We start from the raw sequence: 18,069 nt of genomic DNA, 5'->3' as shown, positions 1-18,069 counted from the left end.
CTGCATAGCTTTTTAATTGCTGAAAGAAGCATCCAGTGAAGACACAGAGGTCTTGGTTTAATTGGTTACCTGAATAGATAATTAAAAAAAACTTGTAGTAGGTGATTTTGAACGGAAGAATATGAAATTAAACAATATTTGTCTACAGGCATTTCTTCCATTGCATAAGAAAATTAAGAAATGTGCACAGAGAAGAAGGAAGATAGTTGCAAAGAAAATTACAGATTTCAGTTGTTCAGAGGGTCATTTCAGTGTTCAGAATCACTCTAGATCAGGTGTTTCCAACCTTTTGGCTTACTTGACTGAAGAGGATTTTTCTTGGCCCACTTATAAAATATATAATATATTTCATGTATATAAATAAAAGCTCCCTTTATTTTATATTTTTTATTATGATCTTGTGGTGACACATTACTAGCTAACCAGGGCTGCATGTGACCACGGGTCATGAGATGGAGATACCTGTTGTAGATGAAAAATTCTGCCATTGTACTCCCAATATGGGATCGAAGTAGGGAGAGCAATATAGAAAGAGAACAACAGTCAGTCAAATGCATGACACTATTATGGTCAATTGATAAACAGTTATGCCAAACCTTCTACTTTCTCTGATTGAAGATTAAATGTGGTCACTTCAGGATGTGTAAAAATGAGTTTTAGTCAAAATGGCCCCTGGATTCTTGTTGCGTGAAATTCCAAAATTAAATTTCCTCTATAATCTTATACAGAATGTAAAAAATGATACCTAACTGATAAATCTTGAAGGTTAGTTACTGATACATACTGAAGGAAACATTGCACAATTTTCTCTTTATTCTCAAGATTATGATAAATGTGGGATCAAATCAGTTGTTACCATTTTTTTTGGTACAGCATGAGTTCCTTTTCTCATTACTGTTGAGATGTAACCATGGACAGCTTGGGTTACCAAGGCTCATTTCCCAGCTGAGCAGTCCAGTTGATGAGGAACAATTGACACTGTGTGTGTGGGGACATGAAAAAGCAGAATGTTGGAATAATAGCTCCATTCTTTAGTCAAGTATTATGAGGCATTTATTATCCTCCTTTTTTCATTTGCTGAGTTCTCTTTTAGAGAACTATTATGGAACATTTTTAATATTTTTCTTCATTTATTTGTTTTTTCTGTTGAACATTATGCTTTTGCTTATCGAATCTAGAAAGCTTAATTCTGCAGTTATGACCTAACAATGCTAACCTAGTGGTGCCAAATCACAAATCCTTGTGAGTCAGAGTGAGCCTCTGGATTACAATCTGAAGAAAGCTAGGAAGGACCTTGAGAACAGGACTGAAGAATAAGTCAGTAAATTATTGGAAATAAAGGAATGATATTCAATCTGTGATTGTTCTCCTAAATTTTACAGAAAAAATGTTGGCATGTGGGGGAGTTTAAAAAAATCAGTTTTAGGAGCTCCCTAAAATAATGATAGGTACATAAATCTTTTGCTTCTGCTACTTCATTTGAGGATCCCTTCCATTTTTTTTTCTTACAAAACAATATCTAGGACTTATTGACAATTCTTATTGTAAGGGTTGATATATGTGCTCAAAGACATGGGTCTTTCCTGTAAAATTTCAACTTCCCTGATAAGTCACTGAATGATTAGAATCATGGTTTAGGGCTCCGAGGCTTAGGTTCTAACCTAGTCTTATCCTGAGTTGTTGAATATTTTCTAATTACAGATGATCATCTTTTACATACCTGCATACGTCAAATAGATTGGGTTTAGCCCTTTAAAAAACACACATATAAATAGCATTGACAAATTTGCAATGCTAAATTAAATAAATGCAGCAAAATTAAATAAATTGATAGTTTTAACTGTTCAGTTGTGTCCAACTCTTGATAACTTTATAGGTGAGTGCTCTTCATGCTGGTATGTCAAGCACAGCTTCTTTCAGTGATTGAATTTCATCTTTGAATCAGATAAGATGGTATCAAGCCAGTGAGTTCTTTGCTAGCCCTTTTTTCTTGATCCACTAACCATTCCGAGCATCACTGACTTCTCCAATGAATTTGCATGCATGACTTGGCCAAAGTAAATCAGATGTAGTCTTGTGATTTTGGCTTCCAGTGCTGTTTCTGGTTTTATCTGATTCAGCACCTCTCTTTTGGTTGTTCTGGCTGTCCATGGTATACTGAATAATTTACACAGCATCACAGTTCAAAGGTGTTAATTCTTCTTCGATCAGCAGTTCTTACTGTACAACTTTCATATCCATACATCATTATAGGGAAAACTATTGCTTTAAGTAGCCTGCTTTTTGTACTTATATCAGTATTTCTGCTTTTCTATATCTTATTCATGTTAACCATTGCAGTGCAGTCTAAGATTAGCCTGCATTTGATTTCAGTTGTAAAATTGTCATTGTGAACAATTTTTGATCCAAGGAAGATAAATTCTCAAACTATTTCAATTTCCTCTTTTGTGATTTTAAACATCTCATCTGCACCTGTTGTCATTATCTTTATTTTCCTGAAGTTAAGACTCAGTCCTGCTTTTTCACTTTCATGCTTGATTTTCTAGATCATTTTTTCCAGGTCTTCTTTATTTTCAGTCAATAATGTTGCATCATCTGCATACCCAGGGGTGGGATTCAAATATTTCAACAACCGGTTCTGTGGGTGTGGCTTAGTTGGTGGACATGGCTTGGTGGTCATGTTATTGGCTGGATGTGGCCAACTCAATATCACTCACATCGAGGCACACATCTCCTTGCCTGGCCTCTCATGACTGTGGGGATGCTGCAACAGTCGTAAGTGTGAAAAATGGTCATAAGTCACTTTTTTCAGTGCCATTGTAACTTTGAATGGTCACTCCACACAACCAAAGTACTAGCAAAGGAGGGAAAAATAACTCCAGAGACGTTCCTGAGACAGGAAGTCTAGTCCTGCCAAGAATGTAATAAGGGTTAATGGAGAGGCAGTTTCTGTAAGCAACACCAGAATGTTTCCTTCCTGCCTTCCTTACAGGATTAGGCCAGTAATTTCTTCTAACACCGGCTCTCCGAACTGCTTAGAATGTTAACAACCGGTTCTAGCAAATAGGTGCGAACTGGTAGAATCCCACCCCTGTGCGTACCTCAGGTTATTTATGATTCTTCCTCCAATGTTCACTTCCAAATCAGGCAATTCTAGATCTAATTTCCGCATGATTACCTTAGCACACACGTCCCAAAGGTCCTTTTTCAAGAGGCAACTAGACTTTCTTGTTTTTCTTTGAACACATTTAGCTTCTCATCCAAGAAGCTTCTTTAACTCTGACCAGAAAGTCCAGTTGCCTCTTAAATAACCATGACTTGGATGACTGAGAATCTCCATGGACCTCATCATACAGATAGAACAAAAATGGTGATAAAATATATCCCTGTCTGACTTCACTTACTGATCCTGAACTTCACTTACTGATCCTGATCCTGTTTCTGCATAGAGTGTTCTCACTATTGCCTGCCTTAGTTGGGACACCAAGATCACACAAAGCCACCCATAGCTTATTGTGTTCTATATAGTCAAAAGCTTTTCTGTAAGAGATAAAACACTTATATAGACCCTTTTGATATTTGTGTGCCTTTTCCATAATCCATTGGCAAAGTGATCTCGAGTACTACACCCCTTTCTAAAGCCAGCTTGTACATAAGAAAATTCTTGATCAATTTCTTACAAAGTAGTTCACCATTACTTTCCCTAAACCTTCCCATTTATCCAGGCTTGGGATGATGATGAATCAACCATATGGCTGGGTTAACAAATTAATAAAAATATATAAATTGACACTGATGTATTTGTCCCTAATTCCCTTTCTCTTTGACTTATGTGCAATTCATGGCACTACTGCTTATTTACAGTAAGAAGCAAAACCAACTTTTATTTTTAAATCATCCCTCTTTTTTGCACTAATCTGATTCCTCAGATAAAGGCTGTATTTCATGGTGAACAGTTCAGAGTTAATCTTAAACAATACGGTGCACAAGTCCTTCTCTCTCTTTGTCTTCCTCTCTCCCTGTAGCTTTTTCACTAGCTTTGAGTTATGGCTCTTCCACACTAATGAGATAAGCAACGTAATTCACTGTGGATGTGGATACTTCCTCTATAATCAAATGTTTAGTACTTTTGGTTAAAAACAAAACACTGAAATGCAAGGCAGCTCAGGAGAAGAGAAGACAATACCCCAAGCCAAACCCAGCCTAAACCAATTCCAGCCTATGATCATCCTTTCTATTCAGGCAGACCTGGCTGGATGCATACATAGCCAGGAACATTTCTTTTCCTTGATATTTCCCCTACTTTTGTCTTGCTTGGGGTCTTTTGGGTAGAGGAGAGAAAGAGTAGGAGAAGGAGAGAGAGAGAAAGACTGTAGAAGAAAGAAAAAAAGAGAGAAAATTATCTTGCAGGGACTTCATCTCACCACTTCCCTTTCCTTTTCCAAAATCAATAGCTTCTACTTTTAAGAGGGATGGTCATACGAAGAATTCTTCTCAGATGAATAAGACTGAAGTTACCCTGCTTGCTTGTTAGCTCAGAACCTTGTCAATTAGTAAAGGAAAGCCAGATTTTTATGTAGGATAGTTTCCAGTCTTGTTGTGCCTCTTTTTGATCCGGGCTTCTTGGGGTTATCTGCTCTTTTTCTGAGTTGGAAAGGTTTTTGTCACTTGAAAAATAGAGCGAGTGACAGAGATTTGTTTCCTTTCCTCTTGCATTTTTCTTAGGAAGTACAATTGCTCTGCAGGAATAAAAATGTACAACACAACACAAAACAAAACAAAAAAAGAAATTCCACCCATCTGCAGCTTCTTCTATTGAAATTAACTGGGACAATTGTTAGCCATACTTACCAGGCAAGAAAGCATCTTTGTATCTTGCTTTTACCATGTGCTTTGCCTGAGTCTGTTCTTTCAATTTTGTTTTGCTTTGTATGTCTCTCACTTGGTGTTTTCAAGCTACCAAACAAATTGAAGCTGTTGTACTGATCTAACCATTCCCCACCTTCAAGAAATCTTCTTTCAGTTGGGTGACCTAGTTTGTCACAGATGGATAGTTTTGCAGTTGAATCTGATTCTGTGATGCAAGGTTGCTTAAATGCTACTTTCAAAATGAGAAGGAGATTGCCAAATGTCACTTACTTTGAGGCATCCTGTCTTTTATTAAGGCCCATATTATATTATAATACATCATGCTTGTTCCTTATTTTGAGTTTTAGCCACCTCATAGCACCGTACAGAATTATCCATCATAATTCTGTGTGCACATCTGAACATTTGATCTCACAGGTGGAAGGAAGGAGTAACTTTGGGTTTGCAATTCACACATTGGGGTTCCACTTTATTATATGACACTTTGAGGGAATCAAACATCAAAGCCTATCAAATATTGCTTTAATTAGCATGAGAAGTTATAAATTCTGTCTGAAAACTGTTTAATACCCTTTTAATCACAAACATTCAGAAGGCTTTTTTTTAAAAAAAGATTAAGGGTAGGTATATTAGTTTGGTACTTTTATTATTGGATCAGGAACAGGGAAAATGAGTTAAAATTCTGCCAGTTGTGTGACCTTGGGCCAGTCACTCTTTCTTCATCCTTGAAACCCATTTCTGAAAAGATTGTGTAGAAAACTGCAGAGACTAGTCCAGTATGAAGGCACAAAGGATTTGGGCATTTGTGAGTACTTCCTGTAGACTGTTGGGAACAAAATAGATGGCTTATGACAATAATTGGGGCTGGAATTTCTGTCGCTAAGTGATACAATCATAAAGCACAACACCATATGACTTTAGCAACAACAATCCCGACAGTCCCTGTTGCCAATATTAAGTGAGGATCATAGGTCATTAAGTGTGGACCTGTTAGGGATAACATTGTTTACCTAACTTAGTTTGGATAAAAATAATATATATAAACTATGTTAGTGAGTTTAAGTGTATGTATCACTTTAAACTGTAAACCAAGTTTTTGGGTGCGGTTGTAAAATCACCATAAGAGGGAGCAAGAGAGCTCACTGTTTACCCTGGTTTATTGGATTGATGATTGATGGTGATAACTGCGTGTTTGCTGAGAGAAGAAAAAAGAGATATATCACTGGACTGATATTGTAAGTTTAATGAACTCTTTTTCGACACTGGACTTTGCAAACTGAATAACCCCCGGACTGACTGAACTTAGTGTATGACATATGGACCGTTTGACTATGCTATAACTCTTGCTGGAATAAAAAACTATTTAACTTGCACAGTGTATCTGTCTTACTGAGTGTAAACTACTACAACGTTTTGTCTCACATATCTGCCTGCCTGCTAGACTGCCGTTGCACGTTCTGCTAGGGTGTATATCCCTAACAGGACCTCGTGTGACTATGACTTGTGACTGCCTGCCAGCTTCCCACAAGCAAAGTTAAAAAGGGAAGATGACAGGAAGTTGCAAGTTCCAGACACAACTTTAATTAATCAACTTGCAAGCAGGTTGGCGGGCAGGTGACTGCTGCAGCATGTGTGCAGGCAAGGAGTGGGTGTTGCAACATGGTATAAGTGCATACAGATGGAGTACTGAAGGGCAGATGAGGGTTGGGAGGGTTGGGAAGGAGGAATGGCTATGGCAGGTTTGAGTGCAGGCAAATGGCGGGGGGGACTATGGTGTGAGTGTGAAAAGGCAGCCTGCTATCTGGGGTCCACAAACTCCTTGCAGCCTGACGGGAGAAAAATGTGGGAGAAAAACTGGCAGGAGCAGAAAAAAAACCTATTGGAGTGACCTGTAACCTTCTGCCCTACTGATTTTGTTTGTGGGAGGCTAGCGTGGAAAGTCAAAAAATGGCAATCATGTGACTGCGAGATGCTGCAACTATTGTGAATGCAATGTCATAACCTGATCGTGATCATATGAGTGCAATGGCTGCAACTTTAACAACAGTTGTAAGATCTCTTGTTCAGGACTATCATAATTTTGAATGGTTGCTGAATGTGTAGTGGTAACCTGAGGCCTACCTATGTTCAGGTTAGAACACAAATTGTTGCTCCTAGAAGATTCTAGATCAGGGGTGTCCAACCTTGGCAACTTTAAGACTTGTGGACTTCAACTCCCAGAATTTGCTGGCTGAGGAATTCTGGGAGTTGAAGTCCACAAATCTTAAAGTGGCCAAGGTTGGACACCCCTGTTCTAGATCCTTGACAACATGTGCTCCAGTGAACATTTTGCTCTTCAAATCTAGATGGCTGCACACACCTAACGTATATTGTTGTGGAATTAGACCATGCTGAAGGTTTGAATGTGAAAAAGGCTTAATAAAGCCAATAGCATGGAATGTAGTTTATAAATAAATTAATTTAATAGAAATAAACAAAACTTGAGATGATGTTGAACCAATGGTTATCAGATTCAGTGGCCTATTTGAGATGATGTAGCCTTACACAGTAATATATTTGAAGATGTTTTGCCACCTTCTTCTCTGGATCCAAGTATCAGGTTGGTGAATGTGAAATTAGATGAGCTCCTAGGATCTCCACACTTTTAAATACATTAGTTATACTAATGGACATCATAATTAATTAACTTAAATTATTTAAACATATTTCTCCCTGATTCAATTTTAGGAGTAACACTTCAGGCTAAAGGTCCTTTTGTTTTTGCTCCGTGAAACAATAAATATAGATTTTATAGAGATCCACGGTTTTTTTCATCATGTTAAGCACAGAAAAAATATAAGGTATTTGAGAGGATTTCTTGGGAGGAAGAACGGAAACTTTTGTCCCACATCTTGGGGTTTGTTTATGTTTATAACTTTGTTTTACAAAGGAAAATTCAAAGAAACCAACCCCCCACCCCACTTCCTACAAAAGTGCATTTTCTAATAAAATTGTCCAAAATCAAATAGTATATGTAAATATATTTTAAAAGAAAACTCAATTTCTACATTTTCCACACGGATGTGACAAACTGTGTATTAAGTGCTACCATTTATATGGTAAAAGTTCAAGTCCTAAATAAAGATCCAATGGGACTTTTTGAAAAATAAAGAAATCTAAAGTGCAGCTTTCTAGAATAAAGGACTGTCCTTTATAATAAAGGATACATAGTCATTGAATCTATATAGCCCTACGTGGCAAGTGGCCTTGCTGTTTTTGTGAGATCACTTGTCTCCCAAACTGCTTGTTGTTTGGGTTTCTTCTGGGCTGTGAATTAACAAGGTCATGTAGCAGGATCCAAGAAGTAACTTTTCTCTTTTGCTATACCTGTTTTTTTCTGAAAAACACCCTCTCCCTCGAGATACACATTGTTCCCATTTTGCCTGCCTTCAAGTAGTTTTTAAAGAAATATTCTTCCCCAGGCCTTAGGTTGTTTGAGCAGGTTCCTTTTAGATGAGGGTGGTTATAAGACACATTTTGTTGTTCCGATCATATGTTCATTTTGATTTTATACAATTCCCTGTATGTGTTTTATGTATGGATACTGTTGTCTTTTAATGTTGTGAAACCACCCATTGTCATTCTGGAGTTGGGCTACCTAGAAATTTGACAACTAAAACAAATGAACAAATGAAAAAATAATTTTACAAGTAGGAAATCTTACACTCTTGTGCAAATTGTATCACTGCAGCCCTTTCCAGTGAAACAAAGTGACTTATTTATTTATTTATTTTATTTATTTGATTTGTCAATTGTTTACAAGATAATAAGTACAAGTGTATACATAGTTGTGAATATATGAAATGGGTACATATAAGAAAAATAAAAAAATAAGAGAAACAATAGGACAGGGAAGGTAGGCACGTTGGTGCGCTTATGCACGCCCCCTACAGACCTCTTAGGAAAGGGGTGAGGTCAATAGTAGACAGTCTAAGGTTAAAGTTTTTGGGGTTTGGGGAAGAGACTACAGAGTCGGGTAGAGTATTCCAGACATTGACCACTCTATTGCTGAAGTCGTATTTCCTGCAATCAAGTTTGGTGCGGTTTACTTTGAGTTTGTATCTGTTGTGTGCTCTTGTGTTGTTATGGTTAAAGCTGAAGTATTCATTGACAGGTAGGACATTGCAATGTATGATTTTATATACCATGCTTAAGTCGGACCGAAGACAGGCGTAATTCGAGGTTTTCTAGTTTTAGAATTTGAGTCTGGTGGCGTAAGGTATTCTATAACGGGTAGAAGAGTGGAGAACTCTTCTTGTGAAATACTTCTGGACTTTCTCAATTGTGTTAATATCACATACGTGATAAGGATTCCAGACTGATGAACTGTATTCGAGTATTGGTCTAGCAAATGTTTTGTATGCTCTGGTTAGTAGTGAGATATTACCAGAGAAAAAGCAACGTAGGATTAGGTTAACAACTCTTAATGCCTTTTTGGCTATGTAGTTGCAGTGAGCTCTAGCACTTAGATCATTAGAGGTGAGTATTCCCAGGTCCTTTACAGAGCTTGGGTCATCAACAAGATCTTGACTATTCAGCTTGTATTTTATTTTCTGATTTTTTTACCAATATGTAAGACAGAGCATTTATTTGTTGAGATTTGGAGTTGCCATATGTTAGACCATTCAGATACATAGTCTAGATCTTTTTGAAGGGTAGTAGTATTGTCTGTGGTATTGAACAGCTTTACATCATCAGCGAAGAGAACGCTTAATTGCTCTTGATATGATCACAAAGGTCGTTTATGTAGATTATGAAGAGAGTTGGTCCTAGAACACTGCCTTGGGAACACCACTATTGACAGGTACTGGATTTGATAGGGCGTTCCCCAATTTTGACCATTTGTTGTCTGTTTGACAGGAATGCTTCTATCCAGTTATTCAGTTGTCCAGAGATACCATAAGATTTTATTTTTAGGAGTAGTTTGTCGTGTACCACTGAATCAAAGGCTTTGCAGAAGTCTATGTAGATTGCGTCTATTGCTTTGCCCTGGTCGAGTTGTGTAGTCCATATGTTTTTGCAGTGTAAGAGTTGCAGATTACAGGATAGTTTTTTTCTGAAACCAAATTGTTTATTGGAGAGTAGGTTGTTTGTCTCTAAATGGAGGATGATGGATTGGTTAATAATTGATTCCATGACTTTACAGGTGACGCAGCATAAGGAGATTGGTCTGTAATTTTCAACTAGGCTTGGGTCTCCCTTTTTGAAGATGGGAATGACTGTGGCTTGTAACCATAGGTTGGGCAAGGAGCTGGTTCTGAAAGATTTTTCAAAGATTATGCTTAGAGGTTTGGCTATGGCAGCGGATAGTTTTCTCAAGAAGTAGGCACATATTCCATCCGGTCCAATAGATAGAGATGGTTTTACGTTGCGTAGTGCTTTTTCAACGTTGTCTACTGTAAAATCGATATGTATTAGATCATTATTGTTGTCTGTGGTACGGCTAGGAAACATTGGGCATGATCCATTACTGTTTACAAACACTGAGCCGAAGAATGTGTTAAAGATGTTGGCTTTAATGGTGTCGTCGCTGCAGTCTTTACCATCAGGTCCTATCGACTTGTAATGGTGCATGATGGTGTCAAGGAAATTGTTCACCAGAGGACTTTCCTAGTGGAAAGGCAGGATTGAATCAGCCCAAAGCTTATTCTGGGAAGGTCATTGCATCAGGGAAAGTATGTATAGAAATATGCAGGTCAAAATGGTACCAGCATTTTAATGCCTGCAGATTAATCTGAAAGTCTGAGAGCTAGCATCTGATTTGGATTAAAGTAGCATAGCATCCTATATTTTTGTTCCACAAAATCTAGTTGAGATTCAATGAAATGTGTTTCATCACATTTCTCTGTGGGGTTATAGAATAAATGAAAATTTTTAGATGTTCTCTGGTTGATTCCTTCCATTTTACCATACTTTCCTTGCTTCTGAAAATATATGATGAGCTTTCAAATTTGACCAGCTAAAGTCCTATAGCAGGGGTGGGCAAACTTTTTGGCTCGGGGCCGCATTGACTTTTAAAATTTGACAGACGGGCCGGGTCAGCACAAGATTTTTGGGAATTGCCCCCACCCTTCCCCCCTCTTCTCCTCCTTCCCCTCCCCTCGGAGGCCCCCTGAGTCAGGAGTTGCTACCGCCGGCGTGGCTCAGCGTGGCTCCAGTCCCGCGTTGCCTGGGGAAGGGAAAGGCAAAAAGGAAGAGCCGCGGCGGTGCTTTGCAACGGCAGCAGCGGCACCGGAGGCTCAGGCTCAGTGGCTCCTGGTTTTGCCTTTTCCTTCCCAAGGCAACGCGGGACTGAGCCACGTGGAGCTGCGCCGGCGTTAGCAACTTCTGACAGCCCCAGCCGGACACCTGAGCGGAGCCCAGGCGGAACTGCCTGTTGCTGCTGCCGGAGCACCGCCGGTCGCCTCCTCCAAGCAGCCCGCCCGCCCGCCGGGCTTCCCTCCACCGCGTGGCTCGGGGCCAGGCGCGGCGCCCACGAGTTAAAGGAAGCTGAAAGTTGCTGGGAAGTTGCTCGGGTTTCCGGGGCTTCAAGCTTAAACTTTGCACAGGCAAAGTTTGCAGGCGGGAGCGTCTTCCGCCGAGGAGCGGAAGGGTTCCGCCCGGTGGGCGGGCTGCTTGAGGAGGCGACCGGCGGTGCTCAGGGTTTCCCCTCTGCCGTGCGGCTCGGGGCCAGGCGCGGCGCCCGCGAGGAAAAAGGAAGCCGCAAGTTGCTGGGAAGTTGCTCGGGTGCTGGGAGCAGGCTTTTAAAGTGCCGCCCGAGCAGGACTGCCGAGCCGGGAAATGGGGCACCAAGGCAGGGCAAGGCTCCACCAGCAGCGGCCTAGCTTTAGGTGGCTCCAAGCAGCCCCCTCCAAGCAGCCCGCCCGCCCGCCAGGCAGAACCCTTCCCGCTCCTCGGCCAGAAGACGCTCCCGCCTGCAAACTTTGCCTTTGCAAAGTTTAAGCCTGGAAGCCCCGGAAAAAAAAGGGGGATCGGCAGGGACTCACCTTCGGAGAGGTCGCACTCGAAGGTGATTTCGAACTCCCAGCCAAGGCCTTTGCAAAGTTCTTCTTTTCTTTCCTACCCTGAGAGCGCTCCGCACTGTTTTGCAGCTTTGGGGGGCCACGCGGCACAGGGCAATATGCCACGCCCAGCGATTTTTTTTCAGGGGCGGGCCGGATTGGACAGACCAACGGGCCGGATGTGGCCCGCGGGCCGTAGTTTGCCCACCCCTGTCCTATAGGGAAAACATTGTCCCCAGGTATACAGACACCCATAAAATATGATCGAAGCTGGATTAATTACAATGCATTAAATTGCTATGATGAAGCAAGGGGCAAAGGACAGTGCTATAAAAATACTTCCCTTCTCAAATCTTGCTTCATAGAAATTCCAAATATTTGTTTCTCAATACTTTCTACTGCCAGTGATTCTCCAGAGCTCCACTATGGACCTTGCAAATGCCAAGTATTTAAATGTACAGTCTTTTCTTTAAAACAAGATACTGATATTGGCCCTTCCTTTTCTAATACATTACCATTGAGCAGTATTCTCTGATCTTCCTTCCTTTCTCCCTCCCTCACTCCCACCTTTAACTTCCAGAGAAATATATAATATGCAGGTAGTGCTCACTTAGCAACTACAGTTAAGACTGGCAATTCCATCAATAAGTGCCACAGTTGTTCAACAAGACATCATGTGACTGCAATTTCAATTTTGTTCTCTTCTTCTCCGTTGACTTGGCTTGTTAGAAGCTGGCTGTGAAAAACACAAATGGCAATAACGTTGACTGTGGGGAATGCTGTGATGGTCATAACTGTGACAACTTGTCATAAAGTTTCTTTTTCAGTGCTGTTTTAAGTTTGAACAGTTACTAAACAGGCAATTGTTAAGTGAGGATTACCTATATCAGTGGTGAGATTTAAATTTTCTTTACTACCGGTTCTGTGGGCGTGGCTTGGGTGGGCATGGCAGGGGAAGGATACTGTAAAATCTCCAGTCAGAGGTGGTATTTGCCGGTTCTCTGAATTACTGAATACCACCTCTCACCTGTATGTTATTTGTATTAACCCATCTAAAAAAAATTAGTATGTGGAGATTTGGCTAAATTTCAGCTGCTTTTGGTAATAATTTCATCTTGACAGCATCTTGCATAGAAATCTTGGATAAGATGTCATGCTTTGCCAGATGACGTGATAGTTTATATTTAAATCAGCAGATCTTCACATTGTCTAGCAAAGAAACCTTAAAAGATGGTTATTGGGGGGGAAATGGGGGTTTTCTTGTATGCCGCTAATTAAAAAATCCAGAAGATCCTATTTGTGAAGCTGCTCTAAGGACTACCTCTGTGAATTCATCAAAACTGAAATATTACAATGTAGAGCAACATTTACTGATAAAGCCTTTTCAAGCAATAAGAAAGAATGCAAAATTATTTTGTATTGAGCTGGGTACTGCAATTTTCAACATGTGTTTTTTGTGCTAGAATGATTAATCTTGTGCTCCCTCTCAAAATATTATTTTGTATTTATTCTGAACCTTAAACTTATTTTTGCTAAACTAGATATTCAAGAGAGATTCTTACAGGTAATTTTACATATAAGAAACTTGATGATTTGTATTTAGAATTCTCCTGCCATAAACTTTTTGGGCCTCACTCTGATTTCTAGACTGTGAAAAACATATGTAAACACTGCTTATTTTTCTTATTTTTCCATTCACTGCTTATTTGTGAATGGAAACCAGTATGCAATCTACTGATATTGTCACAGTTATCATCTGCTCTTATTAAATTCCTATAATACTTTTTATGCTTCTGCAGAATAAGCAATGGCAAAATTGATGAATATTACAGGCGAAGAAATGATTATAGTAGGGTATAGAAAACCAATTTTTCCTAAAGAGGAGGAAGTCAAAGATCTCTTGCTTTTATGCTAGCCTGACAAAAGCAACTCCACTGAGTCTGTATTTTCTAATTTATTTATGAATCATCTGATAATTTGTTAGCCTCAAGAGGAGGAAGGGTGGATCAGACTAATTTCATTCAAACTCTTACTGCCAACAAGTCTGGATAATTCACAATAAAAACAAAGCAAAACCCTGCAGTTATATTTGCAAAATTCAATCCAGTTTGTTTAGGGTTTTTTTTTTTTTTTTTAAGAAGAGGGGAAGGTGAAATACTTTCCTCCATTATTAAGTACCCCCTTTTTTTTGCTGGAAAAAGAAGTATGTGTTTCTTCTTGTGCTCTGCTTTTTTAAAACTTGTCTCAAAGGTCTTGGCCATTTCTTTATGTTGCAGTTTAAAATTACTAGCCAAGCATTGTCACAATTTGACTCACTGCCAGCCTCCAACATACTGAAGTAATCTCCACCTCGGATTTTATATATTTATGTTTTTTCAGCCTCTTAGATTCAATGATATTTAGAGATAGTGATCTTATCTCCTATTTCCAGTCTGCTGCACCTTGATAGAGAAAACATTTGCCCACAGAGATCTCTACACAGGAGAGAAAGTTGGAATCTCTGCTTCTGCTTAGGGATGTTGTTTAGCTTTTACTTTCCCAGGATATAAAGGATTTTAGCCTATTCAGCACTGGGTTTTATTTGTGTGATTGGAAGCTGTATCAACATGAGATATAGTTCTGAATAAATATTTGAAGAAAAGCCTTAATATTCTTGAAGAAATTCTTATATGAGTATTACCTACTTAAAAAAAAACCATACTACTTCAACTAAAGCAGAGGTCCCCAACGCTCGGCCCACAGCCGACTACTGCGCTGTGGCTCATTCATTTGGAACTGGGCCATGAGAGCAGCACGGGAGTGTGCTTGCTTGTGCAGCTCCACTTGTGCGAATGGCAGGTGCTTGTGTATGCAGCTCCATTGCAGGTGCTCACATGAGTGCACGAAGCTCCATTTGCATGAGCGGTAGGCATGCACACTCATTGCTCACACAAATAGAGTTGTGTGCATACATGTGCCTACCATTCGCCTGGAGCAATCCCCTCTCCCTCCCCCCCAACCCCCATTCTGGTCTGCAAGCCAGAAAGTTTGTGGACTGCTGAACTAAAGGAATAATTCTATCTATCTATCTATCTATCTATCTATCTATCTATCTATCTATCTATCTATCTATCTATCTATCTATCTATCTATCTATCTATTTATCTATCTATCTATCTATCTATCTATCATCTATCAATCATCTATCATCTATCATCTATCTATCTATCATCTATCTATCTATTTATCTATCTATCTATCATCTATCTATCTATTTATCTATCTATCTATCTATCTATCTATCTATCTATCATCTATCAATCATCTATCATCTATCATCTATCTATCTATCATCTATCTATCTATTTATCTATCTATCTATCCATCAACTATCTATCTATAATCTATTCATCTATCTATCTATCTATCTATCATCTATCATCTATATATCTATCATCTATCTATCATCTATCTATCTATCTATCTATCTATCTATCTATCATCTATCTATCATCTATCTATCTATCTATCTATCATCTATCTATCTATTTATCTATCTATCTATCATCTATCTATCATCTATCTATCTATTTATCTATCTATCTATCATCTATCTATCATCTATCTATCTATCTATCTATCTATCTATCTATCTATCTATCTATCTATCTATCTATCTATCATCTATCTATCTATTTATCTATCTATCTCTATCTATCTATTTATCTATCTATCTATCATCTATCTATCATCTATCTATCTATCTATCTATCTATCTATCTATCTATCTATCTATCATCTGTCTGTCTATTCTATCTATCTATCTATCTATCTATCTATCTATCTATCTATCTATCTATCTATCTATCTATCTATCTATCTATCTATCTATCTATCTGTCTATTCTTTCTATCTATCTATCTATCTATCTATCTATCTATCTATCTATCTATCTATCTATCTATCTATCATCTATCTATCTATCTATCATCTGTCTGTCTATTCTATCTATCTATCTATCTATTTTATTTTATTTATTTATTTGATTTGTCAATTGTTTACAAGATAATAAGTACAAGTGTATACATAGTTGTGAATATATGAAATGGTTACATATAAGAAAAATAAAAGAATAAGAGAAACAATAGGACAGGGACGGTAGGCACGTTGGTGCGCTTATGCACGCCCCCTACAGACCTCTTAGGAAAGGGGTGAGGTCAATAGTAGACAGTCTAAGGTTAAAGTTTTTGGGGTTTGGGGAAGAGACTACAGAGTCGGGTAGAGTATTCCAGACATTGACCACTCTATTGCTGAAGTCGTATTTCCTGCAATCAAGTTTGGTGCGGTTTACTTTGAGTTTGTATCTGTTGTGTGCTCTTGTGTTGTTATGGTTAAAGCTGAAGTATTCATTGACAGGTAGGACATTGCAATGTATGATTTTATATACCATGCTTAAGTCGGACCGAAGACGGCGTAATTCAAGGTTTTCTAGTTTTAGAATTTCGAGTCTGGTGGCATAAGGTATTCTACAACGAGTAGAAGAGTGGAGAACTCTTCTTGTGAAATACTTCTGGACTTTCTCAATTGTGCTAATATCACATACGTAATAAGGATTCCAGACTGTATTCGAGTATTGGTCTAGCAAATGTTTTGTATGCTCTGGTTAGTAGTGAGATATTACCAGAGAAAAAGCAACGTAGGATTAGGTTAACAACTCTTAATGCCTTTTTGGCTATGTAGTTGCAGTGGGCTCTAGCACTTAGATCATTAGAGGTGAGTATTCCCAGGTCCTTTACAGAGCTTGGGTCATCAACAAGATCTTGACTATTCAGCTTGTATTTTATTTTCTGATTTTTTTACCAATATGTAAGACAGAGCATTTATTTGTTGAGATTTGAAGTTGCCATATGTTAGACCATTCAGATACATAGTCTAGGTCTTTTTGTAGTGTAGTAGTATTGTCTGTGGTATTGAACAGCTTTACATCATCAGCGAAGAGAACGCAATTGCTCTTGATATGATCACAAAGGTCGTTTATGTAGATTATGAAGAGAGTTGGTCCTAGAACACTGCCTTGGGAACACCACTATTGACAGGTACTGGATTTGATAGGGCGTTCCCGATTTTGACCATTTGTTGTCTGTTTGACAGGAATGCTTCTATCCAGTTATTCAGTTGTCCAGAGATACCATAAGATTTTATTTTTAGGAGTAGTTTGTCGTGTACCACTGAATCAAAGGCTTTACAGAAGTCTATGTAGATTGCGTCGATTGCTTTGCCCTGGTCGAGTTGTGTAGTCCATATGTTTTTGCAGTGTAAGAGTTGCAGATTACAGGATAGTTTTTCTGAAACCAAATTGTTTATTGGAGAGTAGGTTGTTTGTCTCTAAATGGAGGATGATGGATTGGTTAATAATTGATTCCATGACTTTACAGGTGACGCAGCATAAGGAGATTGGTTTGTAATTTTCAACTAGGCTTGGGTCTCCCTTTTTGAAGATAGGGATGACTGTGGCTTGTAACCATAGGTTAGGCAAGGAGCTGGTCCTGAAAGATTTTTCAAAGATTATGCTTAGAGGTTTGGCTATGGCAGTGGATAGCTTTCTTAAGAAGTAGGCACATATTCCATCCGGTCCAATAGATAGAGATGGTTTTAGATTGCGTAGTGCTTTTTCAACGTTGTCTACTGTAAAATCGATATGTATTAGATCATTGTTGTTATCTGTGGTACAGCTAGGAAACATTGGGCATGATCCATTACTGTTTACAAACACTGAGCGAAGAATGTGTTAAAGATGTTGGCTTTAATGGTGTCGTCGCTGCAGTCTTTACCATCGGGTCTTATCAAGGAGGGATGGACCTTGAGTCTTTTAGTTTGTTGTTTACAAAATTGTAAAAAGCACAGGTGGAATTGGTGCTTAGAAGGTTTTCCTCTTGTTTAATGTGATAATTGGTGCATTCGGTCTTTATCTGGTGGCATAAATTTTTGTATCGGTTTTGAAATTGGCAACGTGACCAGATTTGTTTTTCCGCCAGAGTGATCTCTTTTTGGATTGAAGTTTCCTTATTGATATGGGTAATCTGCTTTTTGTTTTGTTTTTGGAGTTGTTGTTGGAACAAATAGTTTGATGACTCTTTTGACTTCAAGTAAAAAAATGTTGTAATGGTCTTCAACAGTATTG

General features: G+C 38.7%; 1 protein-coding gene across 7 annotated transcripts in view; it reads left to right on the top strand.

The window, feature by feature from the left end:
- DPF3 (double PHD fingers 3) overlaps positions 1-18,069 on the top strand; it is a 232,847-nt gene that overhangs the window by 115,273 nt on the left and 99,505 nt on the right. The window lies entirely within an intron of this gene.

This window comes from Notechis scutatus, chromosome 1 (assembly GCF_049901735.1).
Source record: "Notechis scutatus isolate UNSWTSFEM ecotype Mainland chromosome 1, rNotScu1.2, whole genome shotgun sequence".
NCBI lineage: Eukaryota > Metazoa > Chordata > Lepidosauria > Squamata > Elapidae > Notechis > Notechis scutatus.
Note: the sequence above shows the minus strand (reverse complement) of the source record. Positions and strands in the feature narration are given on the sequence as shown.